Here is a 13,823-nt window from a genome sequence, read left to right on the forward strand (position 1 = left end):
CATATCCATATATAGTAAAGTTTATATAAAGATTTGAAAATAATCTATTTGAAGGAGAGGCTGAATTTATATGGGTCAGAACAGAATTTTAATTAGTGTTGCAAATATGAGTAATGCTTTCATTATAATGATAAAACAAGCATGAGTATCTATAATTTACCCTCTAGCTATACAAATGGGAACTTAAACCTCAATGAATTCAATAAATGAAACATTTTCAGAACACTTACTTAAAATCAGGTCTACTTTTTAATCAGTCATGTTTTAAGTGAATGCTTATTAATAGATCATTAATAAAACATGCTTACAGAATGAGATTCCAAGAAAGAGGTAAGATGACTAAAAGACAAAAAAGTAAAAAGATCTAATGGATAATTTTTAATTTTGTTTTAAACAATTTAGTTTTAATAAGTTACCTATTTATTTCAAATAATTCTAAATCATTTTTTCAGTTATGTTTATGAAGATAAAACACTACAGATAATCTTGCCTGTGAATGCATGACCCTTTTATACTGCCTAAGTTCCCTCTGTTTTTGCCATTCAAACTAAAATATTAATCTCATTTTTTTTCTTTTAAATAATTTCTACCTGACTTCTATCACTACCTAGGAGAATGAAGTTATAAGGTTTTTATCGTTAAAGAATGCAAAACGAAAAGAACAATATATACACGGATAAATACCCCACCATCCATTTTTTCACCGAAATCAGCAGCTATGCTACAAAAACGGGACATGCACAAAATATTTCTTAAGTACAAAGAACACTGGATAAAGGCAAGGCAATATTGCAGAACAATAAATAAAGCAGAACACTCTCCAAGGGTCCAGAATTTGGTTTGGATAACCTTCCAGAAGGCAAAATTCTTACCCAACACCAACATAAACTGCAATTAGGACTGATCTTTTTATGTTATACATTTATCTTCTCTGGGTTTTTATTACACGATTCTCTGTGTCTAAATTACAAAAGAATCCCACGAGTTTGGGTGGGGCTGGGGAGAATTGTTACTATTGTAAATAAGTTCACAGTTTCCAATTTATTGAAGCTGATGTCAGATTCTTAGCTATTGAACTTCATCAGATTTCCAGAGTACTTTCAGCTCAAGATCCCATTTCTTAGAATTCACTTTGAAGCTTGCGACCTTTTCCATTTTGTGCTGCAACTTGCTTATTCGTGATCACTAGGCTTTCGGCTGAAAGCTGTAAGCATCCAAACTACGAGGGGCTCTTTGGACCCATTGGATTTTGGTTTTCCAGGCTGATTTGTGGCATTGACCTTAAAGCAGCAGAGGCAGAAGACTTTTTTAGCCCTCACTATTTATAAGTTACTCTCAAGTGAGAATGAAAAACTTAAATGTAGTTCTTGGAGATATGTCTGGCAATCTGGGCTATACCAATAGTTCACAAAGCCACACAACTCTCATAGGCTGAGCACAATTTCAATCTGAATTGTTCTGATTCTTGAGCTAACTTCAGAAGACACCACCTTTTCTCCATTTTTAAGGACATGATAAGTTGTAACTCAAATTAAAAATAATTCTCCCAAATATTTTTTTTTGAATTTTGAAGAGTGAGAATTGTATGTAAGATTTTGCAATGCCCTTTGAAATAACTAAAAATACCCTCAGATGCTTGGATTTTTTGTTGCTACTTTTAAAAAATGTGTTATTGGTATACTTATACTTTGCGACTTTACAAGAAGAACAGCTGGATGAGTTGAGAAGACTGACCCTCAGACTCTGAATCAAGTACAATGTGCCAAGAAAGTGTAGTGACCGGAAATGTCATTCCTGCTCAGCGTGTGTTGGTGTTTTAAGCAGAAGAACCAATCCTTTCTTGTTAGGGCGGTGCCTCTACTGTGGGCTTGGGGTGTGATACTCTTCTTTTTATCTCTTGAATTCTGTGATTCCACTTCTCTTTCTGATGCCCATCTTCATGAGCCTGCTTTGGTTCCTGATTATTTGGTTCTTCTTTTGTATCAGGCTAGAAAAGTGCTCTTCTCTTTCTTCCATAGCATCCAAACTATACTGAAATTAGTTCTTTAGGAGATTGTCTTCTTCCTTAAAATGACAGTACCCGAAGGGTAAAGACCATGTTTCACCAACGTTTACAGCCTGTCTTACAACTGTGCTCAAACGTTATTGAGCATAATAGCATGGGATCCCTGCTTCCAGAAAGTTCTCAGTCTTTTAATCTATAATTGCTGCACATTGAATTTTTAAATAGACCTAATTTGCATGACAAAGCCTCTGTCAAGGATATTTCTTTCATTTTAGTTATTTTTGCCCAAATTTGCTATTCCATAATTCTGTACTATGCTTAAAGGTGAGCTTCTCTCTATGCCCCCATTACATGAAAATGTGCTCCACTAAAGCCTTCTGCAAAACACGTCCTACAGGATGCCTGCTGCAGATGGCCATCTCTGGATTCCCTGGACCCCTGATGCATGCTCTAAATATGCTATGGAAGTGGAAGCCAGAGGTCCTGGCACAAAGAACTGCCTTTACAGCCTTCCCTGTGGCTGGGACTGCGAGGTCTACATTACCATGTGTTATGTGATGATTCAGTTCACCCCGATTTGCCCTTTGGGAACTGCTGTGAAAACTTCTTTTGTACAGTAAATCATGACAGCATTTGGCCTTCATTTGAGGGTGAATGTATGGTTTATATATTAAAGCCATTTCTCCCCCCTTTGGAAATACCATGTGGCATCAATTTGTTTGTAAGCACAAATCAAATGGCAGTTTGGGATCCTCCAGACGATCCAGAATATGCTGTATTAAGTTTTTAAAGGTTATCAGAGCAGTGAAAACCTAACATTGAAAAAAAAAATTAAGAGACTACTTGAATCCCCAGGAATATGTCAACATACCACAGAAGTCCTTGGACACTTGGAGAAAATCTGATCTGAAACTTTAAAAAATGCCAGGGCATTAATAATATATTTGACCTATAAGAATAGGTCAAAAATTAATATCCTATTTAGAAATAGACACATTTCCCATGTGTCTGTGTGTGTGTGTGTGTGTGTGTGTGTGTGTGTATTTGCAGAGCTGAAATTTATTTGTTTCACCCAGCCAGCCAAATTTTACAGTATTGGTTTTCAACCACAGGTGACATTAGGGTATAGAACAAGAAACAGTGTCAACGTTCTAGGTTCCACTTTTCAAATATGTCCTATATGAACAAATACGGTAATTCTCTGAATGACTGCTCACTGGTCTGCCCCCAGCCCTGCAAGGAATATCCCAGGCTCTGCACGATGGGTTTCCAAATTTATCCCCCCAGCCATACTTGTGGCTCTTGTGGTTGGTCTGTGGCCTGGAACTCAACTTGCCCAGCAGTTCTGTTTCCCAAAATAGGCTCAGGAAGTTTGTGACCATGTTTGGTTTGTTCCAAAGAAGCTGCATTTATTTAATGAGGTTGTGAACATATACCAAGATTTGTATATGGCTCATCAAATAAAATACATCTTCAACTCTTTTCACTTCAGTACGTGGTTTGGAGTGGGCTGTTTTACAAGCACATGTGTTTATCATATGACTTTATTTGGGGACAAACATGATTTCTTACATTTAGGATACAGTTTCAGAGTGGCTGAACACTTTATTTCATTCCTCCTATTCAAGAAAAAAAAATATTAAGCTTGGTAGTCCTTTCACCTTATTTTTTGGCAGATTTCTCTGGATACTAAGGGATTTTATTTAATTCAAATGTACCCATCTACCATGGTAGAGACATAAAAAAAAAAAAAAAAACCCTGTGGCTTTACATCCCTTTTTACCCAAAAAGACATATAAGTAACGTCTTCCTATGTGCCAAAGGGATTAGGAACTCTCTTCTCAATTACATGCATTTATGGGAGTAACGTGTTCCACTGGTTTGATCTCTCTCTGTTGCTCAACCTCTCTGTGACATTAGGCAAATCATTTACCTCCTAGGTCACTGGCTTCTTTTATTTTTATACAAAATATCTTCCTTAGCACGGCAGAAGAAGGCATTGTAACTAATATTGATAATAGCTATAAAATACATTTTCTTCTCTAAGCCTCTATCATAACATATAGAGCACCAGAGGTGGTCTTTTACTAAATGAGCCTTGGTGAGTAGTTAAAAGACTCGCCCAATATCTTCCAGTTTACTATATGATGTAATAAAGCACATTCTATGAATAAGCCAAATGGATAAAAAGTCTTTCATTTGATGATTCAGATCCAATCCAATCAAGAAGAATATGCCATAGAGTTTATTTCCTGTAATTGCGGAGATAAAATTGATTTTCTCATATTTTTCTCATGTTTTTTTTTTTTTTTCTCCCTGTGTTTGCTACAGTTACTGATTGTGAAAGAAGACTAGAAATATAATTTGTCATTTAAAACTTCACAAACTTCATGGTGCTTCTTTTGAAAAAAAAAATGTAGAGCTGGTAATCTGGATCAAATTCTGATGAGGATTCTTTCTTAGAAGTTGACAAGAAAAGAGGGGATGGGTGAAATGGAGATTACACAATCTTGACTTGAAGCGGAAGACTCATCTGGCAACTTATGGCATTCCTCAATAAAATTGAAATGATATTGGAAAAGTTAATCTGGTCCATTTTGCTTGCCCTTGGTCTGGGTCGAGGATTTGGCCAGTGCAGTTACTGCGTTCAGGGGGCGGGGCCAAGGATTTGCGGTGCTGTTGTTGTGTTGGGTGGGTAAGTACGCTGAGGATAATGCGAGCAGGTATTACTGCAACTTTTCTCTAAAGTTTTACAGTACTTCAAAATAAAAAGTGAATTAAAAAAATTTTAAAAAGTTAAGGTGGTTAAGAAAATCATTTTACCAGAATAACTTGTAAAAAGTTAAGGTGGTTAAGAAAATCATTTTACCAGAATAACTTGTAATATGTTTATCTCTTGTAGAACATTACAAATACACACACATAGACACACACATACATATATACATATCTATGCTATATATATATATATATTTTTAAAGATTTTATTTATTTATTTGAGAGAGAGAGAGAGCATGGGGGGGGGAGGGTCAGAGGGAGAAGCAGACTCCTCGAGGAGCAAGGAGCCCGATGCGGGACTCGATCCCGGAACTCCAGGATCATGACCTGAGCCGAAGGCAGTCGCTCAACCAACTGAGCCACCCAGGCGCCCTATGCTATATATTATCTTTATGTCTTTCATGTGTGAATACATTTATAGGTATATTCTTATTGTTCTAATTTCTCTAAGATTCTGATACATTCCAGAGCAAAAGAAAAAAAAAATCTTGCAAAGCAGTTCATTAAGACAATAAAAAGGAAGATTTTTGAATGTGTCAAAGATTTATTTCAAGTATTGATAGCTATAATGTATTGGTCTAAATGAACCATCGTGATGGATTTGAGTACCAAATTAAGATAGAGTGAAAAGAGAAATATATTTAAGTTTGTTCTGATTTTTGAAATATTACTCAATTAAAACCTTCTCTAATAAAGATGAGTGCATTAGTTAAGGCTGCCTAAGGGAAAGTCTAATTTGTTTCCTGGCTATTAATGAATACTTTATGTGACTGTTTACTCCTCTATGAAATAAAAAGAGAGGTGTTCCCAGCAACACCAATGGTAAAGGTTAATATTTTTATTTTTATTTTACTGATGGAGGGCTTAATACAAATCCTATCTTCCTTTTTTAAATGGTCAGAAACAGAATTGGGGAACTTTTAGGGAATGTATTTTCACTCACATTTGCTTCCCCAATTAATTTCGTCTACTCAGAAACTATAATTTGTGGTAACAGTGCTGAATCTAAGCTAATTTGCTTTCTTAAAATTAGGTCTGAAATAAATGAAGCAGCACCTAGCATGTTCCTGACATGGCCCCTGTAGCATGTTGCTCTTCGCTTGGCCATAAAAACACGAGGTCTTTGTGCTGAGGTAACACCTTCTTCAAACAGATGACCCTGTACCAACGGGCTTGAAATCAAGTATTGTGGCCATTGGTTTGCAAGCTGTATTTGGAAAAGGAAAATTCTGGAGGAAGAATGTTCTATTTTTTTTTTTTTTTTTTATTAAAGTGATCCATACAAACAGCACAACTTTTCTTTCTTGCTACGCGTTAAGATCTGAGTTGAAGCATTGCATGAAAGCTGTACTTATTAGTCAGCAAAGATGTTACTACTCTGGAAAACAGATGAAGCCCTTATATATACTAAAGTTAAAAAAGTCTTTAAGATACAGGGTTTAAAGTGCTGTTTGTCTCTGATGAAAAATTAATGAAAGGTGGAAGCATGGTGTTAGCATGAGATAACCCCTCCAAAATATTCACCGGAGGGTGGCATTGTGTGCAAAAGCAGCTCTCAATGCAAAAACTCCTTCAGAAAACTCACTCTTCCCCTTGAAACTCATCTTCAATGACAGTATAGTTACTACAAAATTCAGGACTATTATCTTTTTTTGCATCCCTGTGCTGCTGAGGAGCACCCAGCCCTATAGCTCTCACCAAGGCCTAAAATAGTGGATACAAGGGATGGGGCAGGTGACAAAGTGGTGGAAAGCTCTCTGGCAACAAATTTTGTCAGACTTACCCAGAAATGTCATAGTTTTAATCTCGAGATGGAGGGTGTTCCTTAGTTTGAATGTCAGACTAATTTATTTTTGCTTTTATATCTCAAATAAAATATAGAAATGTTGTTAAAGGAAAGCATCTTTTCCTCCCTTATTTTCCTTTGTCCTTTTAAAAATATTTACTAACAGAATCGCTGGGCTGAGAGTTACTAGAAAATTTCTTCCTCAAGGTATTCTTTCTATAGTAGCTCTATGTGAATCTAAGGTATCTGTATGTATGCATCAATATTAATTGCAAAACTTTGTAATACAGAGAGAAGTATAATGAGCATTTCATTATGAAATGTTCTAATGACAAGAAGAGATACAATGATCTTTCCCCTAAATGTACTCCCATATACTACTTTTGTCAGTAGATTTCTACTGTTCCTATATGCAAAACTGATTGTGCAGATATTTTAAAATGTGACTCAGGAGGTTTTTTGTAGACCTAGATATTTCACTCCAGCTCTTCATAAACCTATTCTTTAGGAGCCCTCAAGGGATTTAGGTTTTGCTGTCATTTGGGGCCATTTAAATCCCTAGTGAGACCCGGTAATGCCTGACTCTTGTAGAAAATTCCACCCTTAATGGATCACCTACTTAGGAATTTCTGGAGGAAATCTCATAGGATTTCTGTCACGTTAGATTTCCTTACACAAAACCTGATCCTCCAATTGAGAACTTGACAGGGAGCCTAGCACTTTCGGTCTGGAGCATGGGAAAGAATGAGGAGGAGAGCAGAAGCAATTTTCTTCATGGATCAGGATTTCTGCTTCCCTAACAACTCAGTGCCAGAGAGCCATACAGATATCCAAAGAGGTTGGGAACAGTGGCAGGAGTCCTATACTTAGGGGGCTCCCTCACTGCTCGTTCTAAGAAGCAGATGAGGAGTGGCTGCATCAGTCAACAGTGTAAATATGCAAGCCAGGTTGATGTTTGAAGATAAAATCCCCAACGTGTCACCAACTCGTAGGCTATAAAAAGATGGAGAGGCAATCAGAGGTCCAATCACTTCCCTTGATGAACCCATATGCAACTAATGTCTCTAGGCATTAAAAACTAAGCAAGCAGGTAAAAATTATAGGGCAACATTGGAGAGACTGTTTTAAAGAAAGGTGGTGGAAGTGGAAATTGGTCAAGTAGATATTAAGAAAGCTGCATAGCTGCTATTGGAGATTTATAATGTCCATTAACATATTAATGAAATTGAGAGGGCTCTCTTTAAATTTGTCCTGCATTTTCCAAGCGTATATTACCACATAACTTTTTTGTATATAAAGAGAAACACACAAGAGAACCATAATGTATTAGGGACCTCTAATGTAAAGTAATACAAACCAGTGTAGTATACTCAGGTCTAACTGAATCCATAAATACTGAAGGAATATAGAGTAAGGTAAGAATTCGAATTTATTGATTATCTACTCTGTGTCAAGCACAGTAGATATTTTGCATGTAACAACCAGAAACGTGTATTGAGCACTTACTGTATGTCAGGCACTGTTGTGAACACTTTATATTCATTATTTGATTCAATGGTTTTTTATCCCTATGAAGGGCATGTCATCATTATCCCCACATTATACATGAGAACGTGAGGCTGAAAAAGGTTAAATGACATGTCTTTAGTAAGAAGGTGGGCAACTGGATTCCAATCTATCAGGTATATGGACAACTAACCATACACAAAGTGGTTAAGTCCAATACTAACAATATGAACAACAACTAAAAAAGTGACGTTTTTCATTTAACTGATGGGAGGGTTGTCACGAGAAAAAATATTGGTGGATGGTCACAGAGCTAATAGCTATAATTATATAGGATCTGCTGGAAGATGTTGAAGGGATAACAAAAATGCCTTTTTTTTTTTTCTGGAAACAAGTTCATTGGAGAACTTGAGAAGGTTGCTATTATTACTCAATTTGTGAAACAAACAAAACAAAACTAAACAGAGTTTGTTGTTGTCTGAAAGAAATGAACTATATTTAAAATAAGTATTGCCTGGACATGTCAAAATGATTGCATACTTTTTTTCAAATGTTGGCTCCTAATACAAAGATTGTAAAGATTCAGTCCATTGGATGAGATGTTGTTTTTAGAAATGATCTGCCTTCTCTGTTCATTCATATCCAATTCAAGAAATAGGAAATTATTCAGGAATCTTTTTTCTCATTATGGGCTTGATGTGAAATTCATTTCGTGGTTGCTGAGCATCTTGAAAATACAGTGGATGGTGGCAACTACATATTCCTCTCTAGTGAGTTTACTACAACTGTTCAAATAACAAATGATAAAATGCCTTAGATTGGTTTTTTTGTTTGTTTTTGTTTTTACTGGTCTTAAAGTTGAATTTACCCAGTGTTTTCATCAGGAATTATTTTTAGAATGTAAAAATCATATTCTAAATTCTATAAAATGTGGCTAATTTGAAATATAAATATAATTTATAGAAATGCATAAATATGGTTTCAGTGTATAACAATAAGAACACATAACACACAATTTTTTTTTTTTTAAAGATTTTTATTTATTTTTTGACATAGAGAGACACAGCGAGAGAGGGAACACAAGCTGGGGGAGTGGAGAGGGAGAAGCAAGCTTCCCGCGGAGCAGGGAGCCTGATGTGGGGCTCGATCCCAGGACCCTGGGATCATGACCTGAGCTGAAGGCAGACGCTTAACGACTGAGCCACCCAGGCGCCCCACATAACACACAATTTTTATAATACTTTCCTGTTCTGTTTAATCTTTTCAGCTCTCACTAATTACTCTAACATACCTTGAGGTAGGTAGAAATAAATTAACTATAATTTAAGCTATAATTAATTTTTGGCCAGGGCCCAGTAGAAAATAATATTTGAACAGGAAATAGAATTGTGACTTTCAGATTTCTATTTTAAGGCCCTTTAGGTTAGAAGGCAACATAATTAGTTATTAGAATAACATTCATTAATCAAATCCATTCCAAAGAAAGTCTGATTTTTTTCTGACTTAGGTAGCCTTTCTTTCAAAGTTTGAAAAGGTTTTTAAAGGTTACTTTATCTGGAAAACCATTTTTATCAGATGGCAACAATTTTACTCACACTTTCTTTAGCTCTCCATATCCAAGTTGTGATTCTTCTTAAAGCAAAGTTTAAAAGATATGCAGTACGAATGCTTTGGGACATATTCCCATTTTTATTGATATAAGTATATCCCCAGAATAATTTATTTCGGGTCCGTCTAACATTACTTTCGGTCTAGAGATCAGGGACAAGATGATTGAGATTTTCCTAGTCTGAAAATGTAGATTCTGAAATACTTCGCACTAATTTTCGAATAATTAGAAAAATGGAGTACATAGTCTTGGATAAACACATACATTTTTCCAACTCGTGGTAAGCTAATTGCTCTTCATACAGAAAGTGTAATAATAATAACTGTGGTCTGACAATTCAGTTCCTTATATTCCTTCAGGAAAGGGGATGCTGGCTGGCTGGTAAGACTACACTGGCATACTTGGTCTCTGCACATCCTCCCAGGACGGTCGCTAGTGGTGGGTTACAGAGCTCCCATCTCAAACAGTGAAGGTGTGCCTTTCCAATTCATGGAGGTCCCCAGACTGAGAGAGAAATAATGATATAGAGCAAGAGTGCACACAAAAATAGTGTTGGAAGGCCGAATTAAAAGGAAACAAAAACCCAACTATTTTCTGGGTTGAATGTGGAGGCCTGGAGGTGAGTTTGAAAATGGAGTGTATATGGAAAGGTTGCAGGAAATTTGTGTATTCAAAAGTCACAGAAAAAGGAATTAGGGATTTCTCATTGGCAGCAAACTCGGTAAAACAATGATAAAATTAAGGGGTCCAATTGTTTGCTTTTTGTTGTTGTTGTTGTTAATGTGATCTCATTCGGAGAAGAGGGCCTAAAGGAGGTGATGGGAAAACACATAAAGTGGGTGTCTCTGCTTTGGTTTCATGATATAAGATTTGATAACTAAGACAATGCTCATGTGGATGCTGCACCAGTGATCATGTACTAGATAAGGTTGTGTATCTTACTCTCGAGGTAGAACTTTGTGTTGTAAGCACGTGACGTAGAAACTCTCTCAAATATCATTATTTGCTGTGTTTCTTCTGCTTTTTGTTCTATTTTATAAGGTCTGTGGTCTTACTTTTAGCCATAAAGCGGTTTTCTGAGATTCTCAAGAAGATCTTATATTTACTGCATTCCAATGCCCCCATTGTCCCTGTATTATCATACTGTTTGATTATTCTGTCTTCCTCCACTTTCTATCAGCCTGATGACTGTATTCTGATTCTTTAAAGCACTATGTAAATCTAAGTAGTAAATGCAATGTCTAGTCTTACTGGATACCATATACATTAGGTTGAATAACCCTACGAATTTTGTTACAATCGTGTCATGCCTAATGATGACCTACTCAGCCCCTGCAAACATCATTCAATTACTCATTTCAGCATTGATTTTTCTCATGCTTTTCTTCATGGCATTTAAAGGGCTCTTACATCTCTCCTTTTACTGAGGTGGAATGGTATATGATGACAGAGATGCCTTGCTTACCAGATTCATAATGTTACACTCTGCTTCAAATCCTTTTGGAAACAAATTGGGGTATCAATACATAAATAATGCCACACTTATTTCTAATTGAAATCACTGCTTTCATAGAAATTGTATATTAAAACAATTTTCACTGAAAAAATATTTTATGTGCCTTGTACAATAAAGAAAAGATTACCAGTTCTCTGTATCAAGAATACAATTTATCTCAAACAACTTTTCAATAGAAGTAAAATTATTAATGAGAGAATAATAAATACAAAATTTCAGCATCTAACCTTAAAAATGGAAATAATGCATCAGTTTTTTAAGAATACATTATATTGGTGCACTTGGGTGGTTCAGTTGGTTAAGCCTCCAACTCTTGATTTTGGCTCAGGTCATGATCTCAGGGTCTCGAGATGGAGCCCTGCATCGGGGTACCTGCTCAGCTGGGAATCAGCTTGAGAGTCTCTTCCTCTGCCCCTCCTCCCATTCATGCTCCTTCTCTCTCTCTTTAAAATAAGTAAATAAGCCTAAAAAAAAAAGAATACATTATATTCACATGAGAGTTTTTTTGAAAAGAATTTTTTGCAATTAAGATCAAATTAATTGATTCATAACAACTACATTTTTTAAAGCTGTTATCGCATTCTCTTCTAAGATCTGTTTTTGCTTTCACTCAAATAAAGGCAAATCTAGTTTTGTTTTTTTTTTCCCCAGAGCATTACTAATTTTTTCCTACCTCTCTTTAGCACATTCCCATTTTATGTGAGATATGCAGCTTAATATTTCCTGCTCAGAATTATAAAAACTTCCAGAAATGGCATTTAAAAAATTACACTGTCCCATTTAACTTCACCTCCACCAATTGTAAGAAATTACACAAAGATCTATCGTTGTTACCCTGGAAAAGGGTGAAACATTTAACTCACTGGATTTGGTTTCATAAATAATAATAATACTTTTAAAAACATTATTAGAACATTTATTCTATCTCTCTTGTAATATATTTTTTCTCCTTCTTAAAACTAGGCTTTATAGAGTCTCATTTTTAATGTCTCAGTCGAAGGAGCTTTCATAAGCCCTTAAAAGATATTCTGATTTGAATTACTCTTGCTCAGAAAATTCCTAATGTTTAACTTATAGTCTCCTTTATTCAATTGTCGCTCTACAGACCATCTTAGAAAAGTAATTTTTCTCATAATTTCCCCCTTAAATCATTGTAGGTAACCTTAATATTTCATCTTTTTTAAGCACATAGGGCTATTTAAATTTGCAGAAAATCTGAAGGTGACTAAGATTTCCTTTAATTTTTAATTTTTGATGAAATGATGCAGATGTTCTCATTTAAGTATTATTATCTTAATCTCATACAAAAGGTAAAAAATCCCATGGGACCTTTAGAATTTGTGAATTTTTGTCTATTTCATATTTCCATTTGGTGTCTAAACCACATCTTAAAATTATGCGCAGAATGAAGCTGTTGGTTTTCTTCTCTTTGATTCTCAGATAGAAACCTGGGACATCTCCCTTTTACCTTTCCTTATCCTCAGCCACCTTACACATTTAATCTAAGATAAATCCTAGTGTTTGCAGCTCCAAAATGTAATCTAAATCCATCCAAATTTTTAATCTCTGTTGACAGCACCCTTGTACAGGCCACCATTATGTCTTGCTTGGGTTTTCACAGTAGTCTCCTATCTGGTCTCTGCTTCCATTCTCACACCCTTTCTAGTTTATTTCCAACAAAGCAGCCAAAGTGATCTTATAACTCATGAATCAACTCATGTCACTACCCATATTAAATCTTTCCAAGACTTTCCCATTGAACCAAGAATAGCATCCAAATTGCTTGATTTAACAACTCATGCCTATCCTTCCAACCTTGTCTAACGTCACAAACACATTCTTCTCAGTGTCCCCACCACTCCATCAGTAGCTCTCAGTGCCATGCTCCTGCCATAGTGGCTTCCTTTGTTCCATGACCAAACTGAATGCTTTCTACACCAGGGTCTTCTTACTTTATGTTTCTTATGCCTAGAATTTTCTTCCCCATATTCTTCACATGGCTGACCTTTTGACTCCTCTTTGGATCTCAACTTAAATGGCACTTATTCAAGGAGTCCTTCTCTATCCACCATAACAAAAGTTGACCTCTCTCTTATTTTCATATCATTTTAATTTCATTATAAGACCTCTCAAATCTGTAATTATTTTGTGTAATATAATTATTTCTTATTTATTTTTCACATTCCAGTAGAATATAAGCTCCAGTATCATAATCAGTTATTTCTCCCAGGAATTGTGGTTCTTTTTAGTGGGAAATGGTATTTAGAAACCAAGATCTGGGTGCTATGTGTGCACCTTGTTATTGGGGTATGGTTACTGACATTCCTTCTCAATGGATACAACTGTGTAACTCCATTTATATTTCATATATTAGACATCTCTATGGTTATTAAAAACCATGGCCTGTACTCTTCAAAAATGTCAAGGTCATATATGACAAATACAGACTGAGGAAATATTCCAGATTAAAAGAGATTAAAAAGGCATCATATCTAGAGGTAATGTGACATCCTGGAATGGATCCTGGATTTGTAAGAATTTATAATCTTTATATATAGTATTTTATTGGAAGAATTGACACACTTTGAATATAGACTCTGGATTAGATTAGATCATAATACCG

General features: G+C 35.6%; 1 protein-coding gene across 5 annotated transcripts in view; it reads left to right on the forward strand.

Annotated features, from left to right (window-relative positions):
- Positions 1-4,591, forward strand: part of LOC144381847 (uncharacterized) — a 47,836-nt gene extending 43,245 nt beyond the window's left edge. For all 5 annotated transcript variants that reach the window (XR_013447848.1, XR_013447847.1, XR_013447846.1 and 2 more), the window contains one exon: positions 4,337-4,591. The gene's annotated coding sequence lies outside the window, so the exon portion shown is untranslated. The remainder of the gene's footprint in view (positions 1-4,336) is intronic.
- The last annotated feature ends 9,232 nt before the right edge of the window (positions 4,592-13,823 follow it).

Source organism: Halichoerus grypus, chromosome 5 (assembly GCF_964656455.1).
Source record: "Halichoerus grypus chromosome 5, mHalGry1.hap1.1, whole genome shotgun sequence".
Taxonomy (NCBI): Eukaryota; Metazoa; Chordata; class Mammalia; order Carnivora; family Phocidae; genus Halichoerus; species Halichoerus grypus.